The following is a 19026-nucleotide window of genomic DNA, read 5'->3' as shown; positions in this document are numbered from 1 at the left end:
TGATCAAAATACGAGTTTGTCAAACTGCTATATAACCAGTGTAATTTTTCTGATAAAACGGTTGGTTCAAATTTTTATATTTTTGTAAAAGGGTCAAAGTAAATACTTTGTCAAAATTTTAAGAAAATTAAACGAGCCAAATTCATTTTAGTTAAAGTGTTAGGTACCACCTTAAATTGAAAAAAAAGACGTCTTTGTTGAATTACATCAATAACTCGTCATCTTATTATCACCAAGTTCGTCTTGAACATTCATTTAAAATGATATCAGCATCTGCAATATTTGGCAGTTTATATGTCATTTCAAAAAGAAAAAAAATCTAACACACACATGTGGAGCAGGATCTGCTTTAACAGTTCACCTGAGATCAGCCCCTGTTTTTGGTGGGGTTAATGTTGCTTATAAAAAAGAAGATGTGGTATGATTGCCAATGAGACAACTATCCATAAAAGGCCAAAATGACACAGACATTAACAACTATAGGTCACTGTACGGCCTTCAACAATGAGCAGAGCCCATACCGCATAATTAGTTATAACAGGCCCCTATAAGACAATGTAAAACTATTCAAACGAGAAAACTATTGGCCTTACTTATGTTACACAAACACAAACAACAACCACTGATTATGCAGGCTAGCACTTAGTCTTTAGTTTTCATGTTATGTTTTCTGTATCATTCTTTGTCTGTTTGTCATTTTATTTTTAGCCATGGTGTTGTCAGTTTATTTTTAATCTATGTGTTTGACTATTTCTCTGGTATCTTTCGTCCCTCTTTTAAACAAGGATTTATAACTTCTACAACAATTATAATCAACAGAAGGAGTAAAAATATATAATTTAATCACCGCATGATTTCATGGGTCAGGAATTTTATAACGGTCGATTACTGACACGTGTTATCAAACAAAATCTTTTTTTATCTGGATATATCAAATTACTCAAAACCCAACATAGTGTTTTCATCCAAAAATTAAGATATGGTATTTTTTTTTAAACCTGTTGTATGATGATTAGTTTTTATACCCACAACTATTTTGCATCACTTTGTATTGCAGTATTTTTTAAGATATCTTTGGTGGTGTTTGGATACACCCATTTATCTTTTGTCAAAGTTCATTTAGGTAACAAATTCAAATTATCATTCAAATAAAAGTCTTAATCACTTACATTTCAATATTCCAAGACATGAATGTAATTACATGTAGATTTATTTTGTTAAAGGAGACGTGACACAATTTTTTTTATTTTTTTTTTTTTTGGAATAATTAATAAATATTGGTAAAAAAATATATTGTAATAAATTTTTCTTGTCAAAACATCATTTAACGGCCTTTAAATGGTCAAAGAATCCAGCGCTTGTCCTTATCTTTGATTTTTAATGAGATACCGGTCACGTGATCGTGATGACGTCAGTGGATACAAGCCGAGAAAAGGTCTCAATGAGGACGAAGTCGATCATATTTCTGCAAAATTAAACAATGGACAGTGTTAGCATCAGTTTTCAAGGCAACTCTCTAACTTTAGATATTCGACCGTATTATTTTGAGCCGTTACTTGTAGAAAAAAATCAAGTAGAAGATATAAATTCGTCATCCGACATTGACGATCTTTCAAGCAATGTCGATATAATATAAAAATACTTTATCAATAATTAATTTCACCAAAAATAAAGATACATTTCTTAAAAATGTTTGAGTGAAATTTAATTACATTTAATAAGAGAAAAGGATAGGTCATAAAGAATGTAGGACAGAAAGTCGCAGGACAAAAAGTCACAGCCAAAAAGTCACGGACAAATCGTCACAGCACAAAAAGTCACAATTTATTTTCGAAATTATTTTTCTAATAACAAGAAAAAAAATAATTTAAGAAATACAAAATTTTTGATTTATTATATATGAAGTAACTTTGTTACTTAAAATTATTCAATAGATATCAATAATCAAATAATTGTTATAAAAATAACATGTCAAAGTGGCTTGATATCTATAAATGGCTTCATTTTGGCGTCAGATATATCCTTTGCATGATAAAATTTTATTTTGTTTTCATTAATCAAGCTTCATGAAATATTTCTTAAACAAGCAAATGAATAAAAATAATAGAATAACTATCACCTTACCAAGTATGACGGGTGTAAAATTTGAATCACTAAAGCTGTCACCAATAAATGTGTTATAAGTATGACATAACCAGGGGGGGGGGGGGGGGGCGATTAAAAGAAATATTTTAAGAAGTTGTAAAACAGTAATATAAATCCATATGTCTCTTCTCCTCCATAATAATCCCATTGAAAATGTTCTATGAGTACTGTCTTGTATTTTGTGACTTCTATCTAACTTCGACAAAGTTTGGCATAGGAGCCGTAAAATATGTAAAATGAAAGCTTACAGTATTGACGGAAACTTATTGAATTGGTTTCAGGACTGTCTTCACGACAGAAAACAGAGAGCAGTTAAATGCATAACAGAAATTTGAAACAAACACGATAAACGATTATATCAAATTGAAACGTTTCATTTGTACGGCCCAATAACGCAATTGAGATGTTCCCATTCATTTATAACAATGATCTATGTAGAGCTAATATTATAAATGATCCTTCTTGTCATTGTGGGTCAGATATTGAGGATGTCTACCATTACTTCTTTGTTTGTCCAAAATGCACATCATGCAGAAAAACCTTATTCAACTAATCTTAACTGGCTATCTGAAAGCATTGTTTTAGATACAAAACTATTAATTTGCGAACACATTGAACTTTCGAATGAACAAAATATTCAAATTTTCAAGCATGTTCAAAATTTCATACAATGGTCAAACAGCTTTTGTTAAGCATTGATAGTCTATGATAGAGCGTTACTGTTACTGGCACGGAACATCATGATCGTCATCATAAGTACACACGTCATTGTCACATTATCATATGACTTTTCAAACTTTCCTTTTTCTCTTTTTTACGAATGAAAGCTAGTATTATTCTATAAACTGTTTGCCTTATATGTATGTCCATTATATCATACTAGTATAATTGTAATTTTATATTGTCCATGTTGTATGATTTACATGTGTCTAATCCAATTTGCTTTAATTCGGCAAATAAAATAATGTTTCAACTAACTCGGTCTATACTTATACATAATCTACTACTCCCAGGTCTGCATCAATTGGATGTATTTGCATTATTTAAGTTAAAACTTTGCAATACAGCTTTATGTCTTATGCAATAAAAAGACTTGCATACATTCACTAGCCAAAATATTCGTTGCACATTCAAATCACCTTTTGCGTATAGTTTTTCACCGCAATAACCTTGCATCAATGGTCTGTCATTTTAAAAGCATCACTTGGCATCTCTTCACAATTATTTTTTATTAAGAAATAAAATGATTATTAATTAAAGAATAAAATAATAAGGGTAAGTACTAATAACTTATTGCAATACACCGTTCATACCTGCCTTATTTCTATTAGAAAACTCATAGAAATTTATGTACCAACTACAAGTTATGTATTAGTTATGGGGACTGACAGGCTTTTTTTAAATTATGTTTTTACTTTAGAAGCATTACTTCTTAATTCTCTATTTATTTTGCTTATTTAATTATTGTTATCGTACTCCATTGTTTACAAAGTAAATTCACAAACCCAATATTTTCGATCCGCCCCCTTTAAAAAGCTGCACTGTCCAGTCCTTTTTTCTCTATTCTGTAATACCCCATATCCGACAGTTAGGTATTGACTATTGTTTATTCAAACAGGTTAAACAGATATGATTACGTAACTTATATCCGTAACAATTGCCAACCTCACCTGGGAACCCAGTAGGTGAGACCATGGATGTACACAGATTCAGCGCATGTTACGCAATAGCGCGTATTGCCGATCGATGTCTTACATATCACCACCCGGGGGCATGACACCTGTAGCTTTCAACTTCACAGGTAAATCAAGCGTTGTAGAGAACGTGTGCCGATACCTGTAACTTCTGATCAATGTTGATGACTTTTAATTTATTATGTCCAATTACACACCTGCACACGTGAACAGGTAGTAAGGTACACACAGGAGGTACAAAATACCAATTTTTAATATCGAGATATATTTGGCTATACAATTATACACAAATATGACTAAACTATATAAAAAAAAATTATAAAGTGAACCAAAAAATATTTGCGAGGAAATTTTTTTTTTCTTCAGCCTTTCTCTGCTTTTTATAAGCTCCCTGCGTATAGGTATAGTAGGTGGACTGGGCTCAGCTGTTGTTGGTTGTTTCAATGGAATATCAGGTACTGCATTTGGAGTTTTGGCTTCATGGTAGGACATCCCTCGAGATTCTTCTTAACTTCTGGGTCACGATCGTAACAAACATTTGTAAAGTGGGCGGAACAAAGTCTATGACTAGTGCTTGGTAGGAAGTCCTATCTCTTCCTGGGTTAGATGATGATCTACTCGGAAAACGAAAAAAAAAATTCAAACTGTCTTATGCCTTCTGTTGCATCCACTGGCAGCACACAGAACCATTTTTAATCACTGTCATGCTTTTTTTTTTTAAAGATATTCGAAAATGAAATTGCGCTAATTATGCCTATACACCCGTCAGTCAAATATGATTGATGTAACCACTGACGTCACAGCCTCGTTCTGAGTGACTTCCGGGATTGAAATATGCATAATTAGTAGGTCGACAGATCGATACATTTAGATTCATTATTTATCCATTTAAACGATAATTATATTGCTTTCGATGTTTTTTGGGGGGTAATTATGTATAAATAAATATTTATTTACCAAAAAAAAAATATAAAAAAATCATGTCACATCTCCTTTAAATTATTGTTGCAATGATAGCCAGGGGAAGTAACTCTTATTCAAATCTGTTACTACACAAAGTAGATTTCTTCTAATATTTTTTTTGGTTAGAAAATTTGGTCGAGACAAGTCGAGAATAGGTTAAGACCAGTCGAGACTTGGTCGATACCAGTCGAGACTTGGTCGATACCAGTCGAGACTCAATTTAAAGGTTGAGACTGATTAAGCATTAGTCGAGACTGGTTGAGCATTGGTCGAGACAGGTCGAGCATTGGTCGAGACAGGTCGAGCATTGGTCGAGACTGGTCGAGCACTGTCGAGACAAGTCGAGACTGGTTGAGAAAAGGTCGAGACCAATTCTGATTTTTCAAGTAAAGTCGAGACTGAAGTCGAGTACAAATCAGTACAGTTAAGTACTGTCGAGACCAGGTCGAGTAAAATGTGTGCTCGATTTTACTGGTCGAGCACAAAAACTGGTCAATTCAGACTCTGAATTTCAAAGATTCTTCAACCGTATTTTTGTGTCGTTTCTCGCGTTACTTTTTGCTTCCGAAGAGCATAAGGCTGACTGATTTATAGATAATCGTCACCGGCAAATTCGTAACTTTTGCTTTCAAATAACAAAGAACATCGACCAATAAGAATACAGAGAAGAAAATGCCGAGAACTATAAGTATTTATGTAGCAGATGTAAGAACAGTGGCATGACTTTTGTGTCCGATTTCGTAACGCAAATTTTAGATGATGTAATCTGCTTTGATGTAATAGAATTCTTAAAAACAATATGCAAATATGAACTCTCGCGAGATGTTCAAACAGGTAAATCAGAGATGATTTACATTCTTGTTTTGATCTTCGTAATAATGAAGTTAGAAAATGACGTTATCGTTATGCGTTACATTTCACACGAAACAGAAGTCCAGTTATTTCCTTTTTTTTAATAAAAATTGTTTGTCTATTCATTTCCGGTCATATGTGAAACATGTGACTAACATGTGATCACGCCATTACGGCCGGATGTACGAAATACTAGGTCTAAACATTGTTTTTGTTTCCAACGGGATGTTAGCAAACATAATCTGTAGACTTGTTTCGTCTTGTTTAAAAGAGGAAAATACAATTGTCAAAGAGATTGCGCCGGTGGTCTGTTATTTTTCCTATGTGCATAATGTTACATACGATCCTGTGTGAAAATAAATGCCCAATGACTTGACAAAATCGATTTCAGATTTGTCAGACGTTAGAACACACTTCGTTTCCTGATAATGATGTGTAGAGTCCTTGGAAAAATCAATCGAAATTACGTCTCTTATCATTGTACCAATGCTCATTGGATTGATTTAACTTCAGCAGTAAATATTACTGGATATTTTAGGTGAATAAATATAATTTAATAAAAAATACATGTTAATATGCTGTTACACTTGGAATGTACAAAGTTGGAATCTTTGTCACAATTTTTAATTCTTATTTTTTATTCATTGTCTGCAAACACTTATCAGAAACGCAATAAACTTGTCAAAGGAGAAGTAAACTTTTACCATGCATGACCTGAAAGGAAGTACTTTATTGATTTTAGCCCACTAAAGTAGGTTAAAATGTGGAAACCATGTAGATGGTGTACAGGTCACAAGTATCACATTGTGCCTATTTTAAAGATTTTAATTCCAAGTTAAAAAAAAATTTCTTTACTGGATTTAAAGAATGTTACATTGCCAATGATTTGGAATAAATTGTATATAACGGGAATTTCAAAACCAAATATAAATACATTTTTTTGGCTTAAACATCAAGATACAACGATTATGGTATCCTGTATCAATGAAGAAAAAATGGAAATTTCTGAATAAATTGTACTAATTGTTTTCAAAACAAGTACATATTTAGGAGTTTTATAATACTGTTACATTAAAGATGGATTTTAAGAAAAAGTATACTGTTCAGATTATTTTAAGCAGATTTTGCAATAAAATAAAACTTAAAAAATGCTTTCGGTTTCTTATGGTTTCCTGTCGCGTTTAAAAAAAACTTTAATTTAACATTGAAAATAGATTTTAAATATTAACATGAAGCAAGTAACACTAGTAATGGTGTTCATGTATGTCTTATGCAATATATTGTGCAAAATAAAGCAAATAAAGATTGGTTTCCTGTTTGGTTTCCTGTCATGTAAACGGTGAATCAAAATGTATTAATTTTTTCTTGAAAAACTCAATTGTTCCATTAATACTATTCTAACACCAACACAACCCACAGAATAAAAGTTAAAGTTTTAGAACTTATAAAAATGAAACCAAAAGAAACCAAAGGCCGAATACCAAATTATGGTCCATATTGCACTCGCAAGCTCGTGCAATATAAGATTCTACTCGGGACAATATTCCCCAATATTCATGCAATAACCCTATAATATTCTAGAGCATTTAAATAGATTTTTTTTATTTTTTTTTATTTCTAAAGACCAATTTGATTTAAACCTAAAAAATTAGCATCCAAATGTCAATACTAAAATGACCCAAGTTTCTATAATACATGTCCAAAGGCCATGAAACTTGGCCAACTATCTCATAATTTCCTAAGCTTAGGTCAATCAAAGTTTTATTCAGATTTGTTTCTGTCGTATTAGGTCCAAGGACACAGAACTATCATCCTTTGGTTTTCGTTGTCTGCGAATATAGTTCCTAATGTAAACAGTATATATAACCCTTTTTTATACACCTTCCCCAATTCATTTCTTGATATAATGCATGCTATATTAAGAAGAAGGATGAACATGATGAAGATATGAATGTAGGACAGAAAGTCACAGGACAAAAAGTCACAATTCAGTTTTGAGATTATTTTTCTTAAACAAAAAACAATCAATTTGAAAAAATATTTTTTTTATTTCTAATAATAGACATGTAAAAAGCAATTTCGTAATTACATTTATTTATTAAATATCAATAATGATCAAATAATTGTTGTGAAAACAATATTTCAAAGTGACTTGTTACTTAAATGGCTTTATTTGCCAAAAATATATCCTTTGCATAATTAAAATTTTATTCATTTTCATTTATCAAGGTTTTTGAGCATTTTCCTTAACTTAAAAATGTAAATGTATAATAAAATGAAAATATTCCAAATTATATTTAAACAACTAAGTGTCAAAAATTTATTTGTTACTTTTTGTCCTTTCAAATTTGAGACTTTTTATCCTGTCCATTTACTGAAATTACATGTTAAAATAATGGGTGTTGAATCTTTATGGTAAGAATTAATTTGAAGATTCCAAACTGAATTTTAGACCCCCTAAACACAGAATTGTCAATATTTTCAGTAAGTCTTAAGCAAGCCAACTATGAGGTTTCTATGCTTACTTATAATATATATAACATAGTTGTATAAAGATATAAATATACTCCATACACACTGGATAAGACTTTTATTAAAATTCTCACTAAAATAGACAAATTGAGGAAGACTTTATCAAAATGCTAACTAGAGAAATTCAAGGTTATCTAAATTCAAAGTTACATGTATGTGTACAGTGTTGTGAAAATTAATTTTGGCTATGGTTAATGATCTTTATTGGGGGTGAAGATCCTTATTAAAGGATCATTAAAAGTTAATTCATATTAATTAATTTGAATGCCATGTTAAAAAACAGGAATGAAAATTTTATTTTGTTATCAAAACAAATATTGCATTTTATTTTTGTGTTTTCACACACAGGTAATTAAAAGTTTATTGTCATTATACATGCCCATCTGATGTCATTTTTTTGAAACCATACCATACTAAATTGTGTATTGTAAGATAGGAGATAAGTGTCAGAAGAAGCCATTCATACAGGTTCTTACTAACCTTCTCTACTTTTGACACAAATCTTGTATTTCACTGTCCAATCAATTGATGGCTGTATGAAATTAACCAATCAAAATTAATGAAATATTAAAACAACTAAAATTCTCTTTGCTATTTATATTAGCATGTTAATTCTTTGATTTATATATAATCATTCTCTGTGCAAGTATGGATTACAACGCTAGCAATAACCTTCCAACATCTTATCCGTATATGAACAACTATAACCATCAACAGTCATACCACACTACATTTCAACAGAATCCTCAGAATCAACTACCTAACCATGTGCCAAACCAACCAACTGTAAGGTGTACATTGAACTGTAAATGTTGTTCTAAGTTTCTTTTGACCGGTAAAGTTTGTTCATGCCATCAAGACAAAGTATCCATAGGTACACAGACTGACAGTCTTCAAGCTAACTTCCAGAAAGAGGACTATTTTAAACCAAAGACATCAGCGTATCAGTTCTTACAGGTATGTAACTTTCTTTGATGATTAATTTACAAATAACATGCAATAAAAATTATCTCGTGTGTGTAAATATTCACAGCTTAAACCTCTGACTGGTAAAAAAGTTTTTTGCTAAATTATTCAGATTTAAGATTCCTTATTTATTTTCAAACATTAAAAATTAAATGACAATTATCTACAAGAGTAAAGATTGCAAGTATGGTAAATTAGAACTTTACAAAAAATAATAAATTTACAGATTTATGCTTCAAATCCTGCTATACCTTCACTAATTAAGGAGAACATCCAAACAACATGGAAAACATTTAAATTATTGACAAAACTTGAACAAAAAATTAATGAGTTTCTTTTTTAATTAAAAAAAATCCATTACAAAATCAAGGGGGATATAAATTTTTATTTCTTTAGAAAAATAAGGCCATTGAATCCTAGTTTTATTTTGTAGACAAGACAAGACAAGACAATATTTTATTTGAGTCTCACCTCTTCTAAAACATTTACATAATATTACAATTTAAATATTACAATATAAAACAAGAGCCACTCTAAAAAGAGTTATGAGAGACTATAAAAAAAAAAGGTATATACATTTACATATATATATTTACATACATAAAACATAAAACAAATTAAAAGTATACAAATGTTAAGAATAACATACATACATAAAGCAGTTTAAAAGTAAACAAATTTTAAGAATATAATAAACATTTTCTTTTCAGTAAAATATCATAGCAGATTTTGGCAGTGTAAAAATAAACATTTTCATCACTAAATAAAAATACAAATTTATCATCATCTGACATACTATTAAAATCATGACAAAAAGAATTAGCATGACTAAACAACACAGCACGAAAATCTGCATATAGTGGACATTTCAAAATTACATGTTTCTCATCTTCTATGGTTTCATTTCAACTAAAACATATTCGTTCATGAATAGGTAAGTTCTGATACCGGCCCGTTATTTTGTATTTCATAAACTTGTTTTATAATTGATGAAAGCAATTCCGATTTTGAATTTAAACCAATTGTATCATTTGTAAAGGTTATTTAAAATAAGACAACATAGTTTCACCATTCAACCTGTGTTTAATATAAAAAATAATTTCATTGTATTATTTTATTGGAATTATTTTAATTGTCTGTGACCCCAACATTTTAGATTAAAAAGTGTAAGCAAATTTACAGAAGTTTGAAAGGAAAATTCTATTAAGTCAAATATTTAGACACCAAGCTGCCCCTTGAATATATATATCATAGGGAATATGTATGTAACATGGTTAAAAAAGGTTTGTACTGAACTTAATGATGTAAGTTAAGTTACATGAATAATTATACATTAATTAAACATACATGACATATATATATATATTGTAATTCAAAATTAAAAAAAGATAATATAATATGTTATTCTTTATTACAAATGCTTTTAGGATGAGTTTCATTTCATCCTCAAATGTCCACTTTTTTCAAGGTTTTCGAACAATTTATCTTTAATAGCCCTATTATTGGAAAAAAACATTGATGTACACATTTATTAACATAATGAGCAAAGAATGTAAAAAAGCTGTGTAATTTAGATAAAATTATATTTGGATCTTAAAGATTTTGGGTGGCTGATTATGTTATAGGCCGAGATACCATAGATTCCTCTACTTTACATACCAAATAATGGCCCATTTTTATTTTCCAAAATATTACAGGGGGGGGGGGGGTTCGAACCAATGTTTTAAGAAGATTGATCTTTTATCTTTCTGTAGAACATTTGTAGAATTTATTCACATTATAGGTGTCATACCACCAATAAAAAGTCCCTATCTGTTAAATCAAATTTTGCCATTTTCACAGCTTTCTTTTAATATTTTAACAAGTTTAACTTTATAGAAACCAGGCATATCCTGAATCAATAGTTTTTCCAATAACTCTTTATGGGAGTGAAGTTTGGGGTGTAAGCCATTAGTGTTCAAAGATTTAGCTCCATTTAACATTTACATATTAGATTTATTTAAAGAAATCTTAGGAGTATGAATGTGCCTGTCCCAAGTCAAGAGCCTGTAATTCAGTGGTTGTCGTTTGTTTATGTGTTACATATTTGTTTTTCTTTCATTTCTTTTACATAAATAAGGCTAATAGTTTTCTCGCTTGAATTGTTTTACAATGTATTATCAGGGACTTTTATAGCTGACTATGCAGTATGGAGTATGTTGAAGGTTGTACAGTAACCTATATTTGTTAATGTTTGTGTCATATTGGTCTTTTGTGGATGGATGTCTCAATGGCAATCATACCACTTTTTTATAAAACAGCAAGTGTAGCCTGTTTAGCTGAGACAAACAGAACCCCTTTTGTACTTTCAAATTCTGCTTTCAGCTATAAAATTTCTAAACCACACTGTGAACTATATAATAATGTAGAGAAAACAAGTAAAAGGGTTAACATTGTAAAAGACTGGTTAAATAAATTAGGTTTTGGTCATCTCACTTTTGATACTATAAATTTATAATATCACATAAATACTATCCAACAAAGAATCTATGACCAGGCTTATCAAATTAGGAATTGATTTATCAATAAATGGGAAAAATTAAATTTCTTATGTCATACTAAAAGAATTAGAAAAAGGCCCCATATATTGATATATGTAAACTCAAAACTGATCGATCAGTATTCAGTAATTAATTTAAACTTAGTGCCCATTCCCTAGCAATTGAAAGAGGGCGTTATACCAACATTGAAGGAAATAAACGCATTTGCTTATCCTGTTTCAAACAAGAAATTGAGGATGAATACCATTTCTTCTCAATCTGTCCATACTACATGTATAAATCATTGAGGGATACCTATATATACAAAATTTTAATAGTTTAATAATTCGCAATTTCAATTTTATTAAATTGCAGTCCGCTATAACACTGAAGCATTTGACTGCACTTTCATATAGCAGTCTACAAGTCATTATAAAAATCACCATAAGGTCAATTAAAATTAATTAGTAGATTTTTATCCAATTTTTTTGAAAAAATGGGGTGGGTTGGAGGATTTAATTTTTAAATTCTATTTCATATGAAACCGTTTTGTCATGAGTTATTCATACCCCGGGGTATAAGCAAGTGTAAAATAATATTTAATATGTTTATATATGGGCAGGAATTCGCTAGTGAAATTTTAGGGTCAATAGTGTTTATCCAATTAAAAAATAAAGAAATCATGCAAATTTGGAGAATAAACATTGTTTAAATATCAAAGTGGGTTAGTCTTTATTGCCAAATGCAAAAAAATTGGATCCAATTGAAAAAATCAACAAAAAATCAGCACTTGTTACGTGCTGGCAGTTGAAAACTGTAGACAAAAAGTGTGACATTTCTGCAGTGGCAAAACCCCTAGCCATATTTAGAATATGCCTGAAGAATTGTTCTACTATAATAGTTGAAAATCAACTGCAAAATGATCGGTCTATCATTTAGAAACCCCATTTTGTACAGAATCCGATTATTGCTGCAAATAAAATACGTTTGAAAATGGACAAGTGCATGTAACTTTTCGGGTCAACAAATGTTACATGCACCTTTTCATTAGCTGATTAGCTTTGGAAACAAGTTATTGGTCCAGCATGGCAAATTTTGAAAGCTGTCAACAATGGGTACAATTTGGATTTCATGATTTTTATCAATCAACTGAAGTTTGAAAAATATAGAAGGTAAGAAAATTTATTTCATTTTCGTGTCAATACTGCCCAATAATACTCATCTTTTTATAACAGTTGCATACTTTTTATAGTAAGCATTACCATAATTATTTTTTTCACATTTCAACCCACTGACAATTACATTAAAATGTGGCTTTGCCATCTTTCACACTTGGCATCTACCAGTGATCAAGCAGATGATAAGAGAGTGGGACCAGGTTAATTTTACCTCACAATGAAGTGTTACATGCACTTTCTGTGTAAATTAGGTTCTTTGATAATGATGTGTGACTTGCTTTGCAATTTTGTCAAAAAATATAAGTTTATCTTGTATTTAAACAGGTTTGAACCTTACGATATCCATTTTATTCCTCATCATTTGTTGGTGTTCCTGTCAATGTTACATACATAACCCAGAATTACAAATGAATTACAATGAATTATAATGTTTTAAAAGCATTGATTTCCAAACCTCTGTTATGAGCTTTAAAATGAGTTTATCTGAGTTTATAAATGACTAACATCTGAAATATTGTCATCACACAATTTCTTTGATGCTCCTATGATAACTTTATGAGTAACATGGACTACGATTTTTGTATCAAGTCTTTTTTGTGTTACATGAGAAGATTTTACTGTGTTGAAATCAACAGTTAATCTAATTTTTAATATTCAAAGTTATTATTATGATACTTATTTTAAAAAATAATGTATAAAGTAAACCCAAATTAAACTTTTTTTTCATTAAGAAATTGTGTATGTAACATTGACAGAGTCTATTATTTAGACTTTTACATGTTCAGGCCAGTGTTACATGCGTAAACAAAACTTACTGCCATATGGAGCTATTATCTTATTTTTAATTTACAAAATTAAAGCGTTTTCATGTTTCTGTTTAATTTGTCTTTTAACACTAGTTAGTAACATTGACAACAACATTTTGTGTCAAGATTATTTTATGTTACATGCAAAGGTATTACTTCCTTTAAGTCAGACATTTATATAACATTTTATAACCTAAATGATTAATTAGATATTACTGGGCAGCAATTATATTATTTCTCCAAAGTTGACTATTAAGCACACCACTTATATCTTCTGGTCTTCATGTATGTAACATTGACATACAACCTTTTACTTTTCTGTCAATGTTACACGCATGAACAGAACTGATAACATTTACTAACTCCTTTGCTCTATAAAGAGATTATTGATAATTTAACTTGTTTTACCACCATCAAACTTCATCTTTATTTCTAAATATAAATATTCTTTATAGAAGTGTATTTTCTTCATTGACAACAAAATTGGTGTCGGTCTTGAAAAATTTACAATATTTTTTTTTTTAAAAAATCTACAGGCAATATAAACCAAAGAAAGAAAAAGATGATCAGCAATAAATGTGATGAAGAAAACTCTCAGGAAGATGCTGCAAAAAGATACTGTCCCTGACAACCAGTCAGATGGTGATGTCCCTGGCAGCCAGACAGATGGTGATGTCCCTGTCAGCCTGGAAGATGGTGATGTACATATCAGTCAATCAGTTAGTTGGTGATGTTCCTGTCAGTCAGTCAGTCTGTGATGTTCTTGTAAGCCAGTCAGAGGGTAATATCCCTGTCAGCCAACAGATGGTGATGTCCTAGTCAACCTGGCAGATGGTGATGTTCATATTAGTCAGTCAGTTGGTGATGTTCCTGCCAGTCAGTCATATGGTGATGTTCCTGTCAGCCAATCAGATGGTGATGTCCCTGTCAGCCAGTCAGATGGTGATGTCCCTGTCAGCCAGTCAGATGGTGATATCCCTTTCAGCCTGTCAGATGGTGATAACCCTATCAGCCTGGCAGATTATGATGTCTGTGTAAGCCAGTCTGATAAGGTCCCTATTAGTGAGTCAGGTGGTGACGGTCCTTTCAGCCAGTCAGATAGTAGTGTTTTTCTGTGTCAGAAAACCAGATGATGGTGACTGTGCATGCAGACATACTAGTGATCTCCAATTTAACTATTCTACAGCAGTGTAGAAGATAGTTATTTCAAAATCTTGTTTATTTATCCCTTTTCAATCACCAGTCAACACATGTATCATGTGTATTTACTGATGCTCATTATACATGTTATAGAAATCATGAGGAATTCAATTTGTAACATTTTTTTTTAAATTGTTATGCCAATAATTGACATTCCAGAATATCTTTTGCATTATAAGAGGTCCAGGCTCCTTCTGATTTCAAAATAATAATAATAAACTCATCATGGATACCAGAATTGAAATTTTGTAGGCCAAAAACGCTTTTCGTTTACAAAAGACTCTTCAGTGACGCCAATGAAACAAAAAAGTAAAAGAAGGCCAAATAAAGTTGAAAACAGGACTATGGTCTAGTGGGTGTTGGTTTTCTCTTCTGAATTGTTTTACACTGGTCATTATGGGGCCCTTTAAATTGTGGCTTCCTGTAGTTTAGGTAACAAGTTTTCAAGATGAAATGGCATTGAAAAATCGAAACAAGATATTTGAGAGTTTCTATATTATTGTAAATTTTATAATCTATGCATGGATTTTGGTTCTGTTTGAGGGTAGATTAATTGTTGTTTTGTTTTTTTCTTTTTTCAGATAGATAGTTGAAGATGTTGGAGACAGAAAACAAGAAACAAGAAACTTGTTTTGAATGTTTGAAATAAAATTATTGTTTAACTAAACCTTAAAAAGTTATCATAAATGTAAGATTAACCAGCAGAAATAAAACGAGATATGGGGTAATATGTCTATCAGACAACAACCTCAAAGATGAAACCCAAATTGTTCTTTATAGAAGTTATGTAAACGATTGAAAATAAGATTCTCAATAAATGCAGCTGTATCAACCTCTTGTAGATTTGTCCATGTTTTGTCTTGGTTTTTCATACTATTAGTTTTAAGTGTAACTGTGTCACATGAATGAGGGATACATGTAATCATTTTGTACCCTTACTTTGTCAGTATTAGTTATTGAGTGAGAAACTTGTGGATGCTGATGGTTGTGTGGTTGTCTTCTTATCAATCTCATCCCTGTGCATAAAAAAACTGGTTGCTTACTTACTGATATAAAAATGTTTCATGTTGTGGAAATTTTGGATGACTCCTTCATCAATTGATCTATCTTTGCCAAATTGGTCTTAATTTTATTTTTCTGGTTATTTTGACATTTGAATATCTTTTAATTTAGCCTTCCATAGTGTACCACCATGAACAAGCATAACTTCTGGTATAGTTAAAAAATATGTCTGCTGTCTGAAATTTAGGTGAATGGTTTTGGTATTAACCACTATTTAAATAATATCATATATGAGAAATGTGGCAGTATTATTGTTTAATTTACATTCAGATGGTTGTTTGGAGGCTTTTTATATCTTTTAAGGTCAATTCTGGCATGGTTCATTATTCATATTTTTTGTGTCCACGTTACATGCAACATTTAAGTCACTATTTTATGACAGAAATGAGATAATTGCAAAAATATTAATACAATTTTTTAATGTGAGAATAACACAATGAAAAAGAGCCTTTACATGTTCAGAAAGAAAATGATTCTTACTGTATTTTTTCTCTTAAACATTGCATGTAACATTGACAGAAAAGTAGAAGAAACTTGTTTTCACAAAATTTCTGAAAGAAATGAAAATATACATTTTAGAGTTTTGATGATAGACAATGTTTTGTGATCAATATATATGATATTGAATGTTGAATAAGTTAAGGAATCATTAATCTCAATTTGGAAAAAGTGTCCATGTTACATGCTCCAAATTCATTATTTGCTTTGGTTCCAAACTGACGCAAGTTTAAAAATGATCTTTTTGGTTACAAATAGAAGGACACCATTTGTAGCAATAATTTGTAAAAAATTTAGAAGCTTATAATGATTTTTATTTTTTTTTTTACAATGTCACACTAAAGGAGCATTAGCGAATTCCTGCCCATATACATGTACGATACATGACGTACAAGGAATCATGAATAATTTTTCAAACTCTTTAATAAATATCTCTTGATTGGCAACCACTTTTATACATGTAATTGCCGTTTTAGAAAACTATTTATAGTAAACATCAAAAACAAAGAGAAATGCTCTCTTGAGTTAGACTATACCTACACCAAATTCATTTTGCTTTCTAAGCGATAGTTTGTTGTCCCCATAAAATTAAGAAAATGTATCAATAATTGGTACAATTGTATGAAACACAAGTACTAAGAGTACAGAATAAAATTAAAACTAATAAAAAATGAAATAAATTTGATTTAAAACATGAACTTTACTAAAACATGTAAAAAGAACATGTTGTTGAATGACTAAATTGAGGGTATTGGAATAGAAGGCATTTTGTCAACCAAAAAAGACAGCCATGGGTAAATCTAAGGGCTTGCTATAATAAAATTATGTTTGTCGACTTTTTTTCCCAATATACAGTCAAAGATCTACCAAGTTTATGCTTGTGTCCTTTTCTTTAATCCGATAAGGTTTTTTGTACCAATTTGTTCCATAATTCTTACACTTTGGATATCATTCACAGTCCAAATTTCCTGACACAAAGTCATTGTATATAAATAAATAAAAAATACGGCCGGTTTCTAATCATTTGTTACATACTGCAATTTGTGTTTTTGGACACAGCATTTTACTCATAACTCTAATATTTCATGCCCTTCTCCTAATCAATCTCTATTCTTGGTAGATGATATTGTCATCATACAACAGCATAATATGTCGAAATTTGAAACAGGAAGTTATCGATGTTTCCCGTTAACGGACATGAATAAAATTTGGAAATCGTAATTATTTTTCAAATTTAAAAAAATTGGGGCGGAACGATTTCAGAAGGGGGGGGGGGGGGGGGGGGGGTGATGAAAATCTATCAATTAATTTTAATTGGCCTAAAGTATATTAATGATTGTTTTTTTATTGAGAACATCTGTTTCACTTGTATTTCTTTTAATGCAACCTAATTTTTCTTTTTGTTCTTTTATTAATTGTTCATGAACATCATTATATTTTAACTGTTGATATATATAGTCTTTTTCTTCTTCCCTGTGAATACCACTGTCTCTCTAATATAATTTCAATCAATTTAACTATTGTCAATTTATTGTCTCAAATTTGAATGCCATTACTATTTAATGTAAATGTGTTTGTGCATAAATATTGTCAATTGTCTATACCAAGTGGGCCTTTTTGACCTCCTAATCACTAATTTACCACTTATCTTTCAAGAGGAAGGAATGAAAAAAATCTGATTCCCAACCTGAGGGAAAAATATTCTATTAAAGCAGAGGAGTCTGGACACAAATATATACTTGAATCCAGATTACCCTCATACTTTATAATGAAAGAAATAATTGGATATCTAGAGCTAAAAAATTTTAAAATGGTCTTCTGTGAGAAAAAAGACATAATTGTACATGGAAAACTAAATAAGATCACCAAAAAAAGTACCAACTACAGCAACAACAAAACATGTAAAGAAGAATGTGAAGTTTGCGAAATTGAAAGAAATGAAGAAAAAATTATACCATGTATACTCGGAGATAAAACATTCAACCTCAAAAAGAACATTCATGGATGTCAACTAGTAAATCTTATTTATGGACTTCACTGTGAAAAATGTAACCACTATGTCTATGTTGGAGAAACAGAAAGATCACTAAACGAAAGAATAAAAGAACATCTTGCAGATATCAGACATGATAGAGATACAGCTGTGGCAGAACATTTCAACCAAGAGGATCATTGCAAAGAGGACATCACAGTTCAGGTTCTGCAACAGATTTATGATAAATCAGCAAATTACAGGAGATATATTGAGGCACAATGGATGCAAAAACTTAATACAATTAGACCATTTGGAGTTAACGTTAAAAAGGAATGACTTTAATTGATCAAAACTTATAAAATTTAACTTTAATTCATGCTAAAGTATTGTGACGTCATGTTATTGTGACGTTAAAGTATTATGACGTCATGACGTTTCCAAGGACATTTAGCTATAACATCTTATCAATGATTGAATGTAATGTCAGCCATGTAGTTGAGAGGAAAAATAAAGAACTGAAGAAGGCCATTGGCCGAAACGTCTTGAAAAATTGGTTTATTTAAACAATTATGTCCTAAGTCAGGAATCTGATGTACAGTAGTTGTCGTTTGTTTATGTAATATATACGTGTTTCTC

The sequence above is a fragment of the Mytilus trossulus genome, unplaced genomic scaffold (genome assembly GCF_036588685.1).
Source record: "Mytilus trossulus isolate FHL-02 unplaced genomic scaffold, PNRI_Mtr1.1.1.hap1 h1tg000110l__unscaffolded, whole genome shotgun sequence".
Lineage (NCBI taxonomy): Eukaryota > Metazoa > Mollusca > Bivalvia > Mytilida > Mytilidae > Mytilus > Mytilus trossulus.
The sequence above is the reverse complement of the archived record's forward strand: the minus strand, read 5'-3'. Positions refer to the sequence as shown.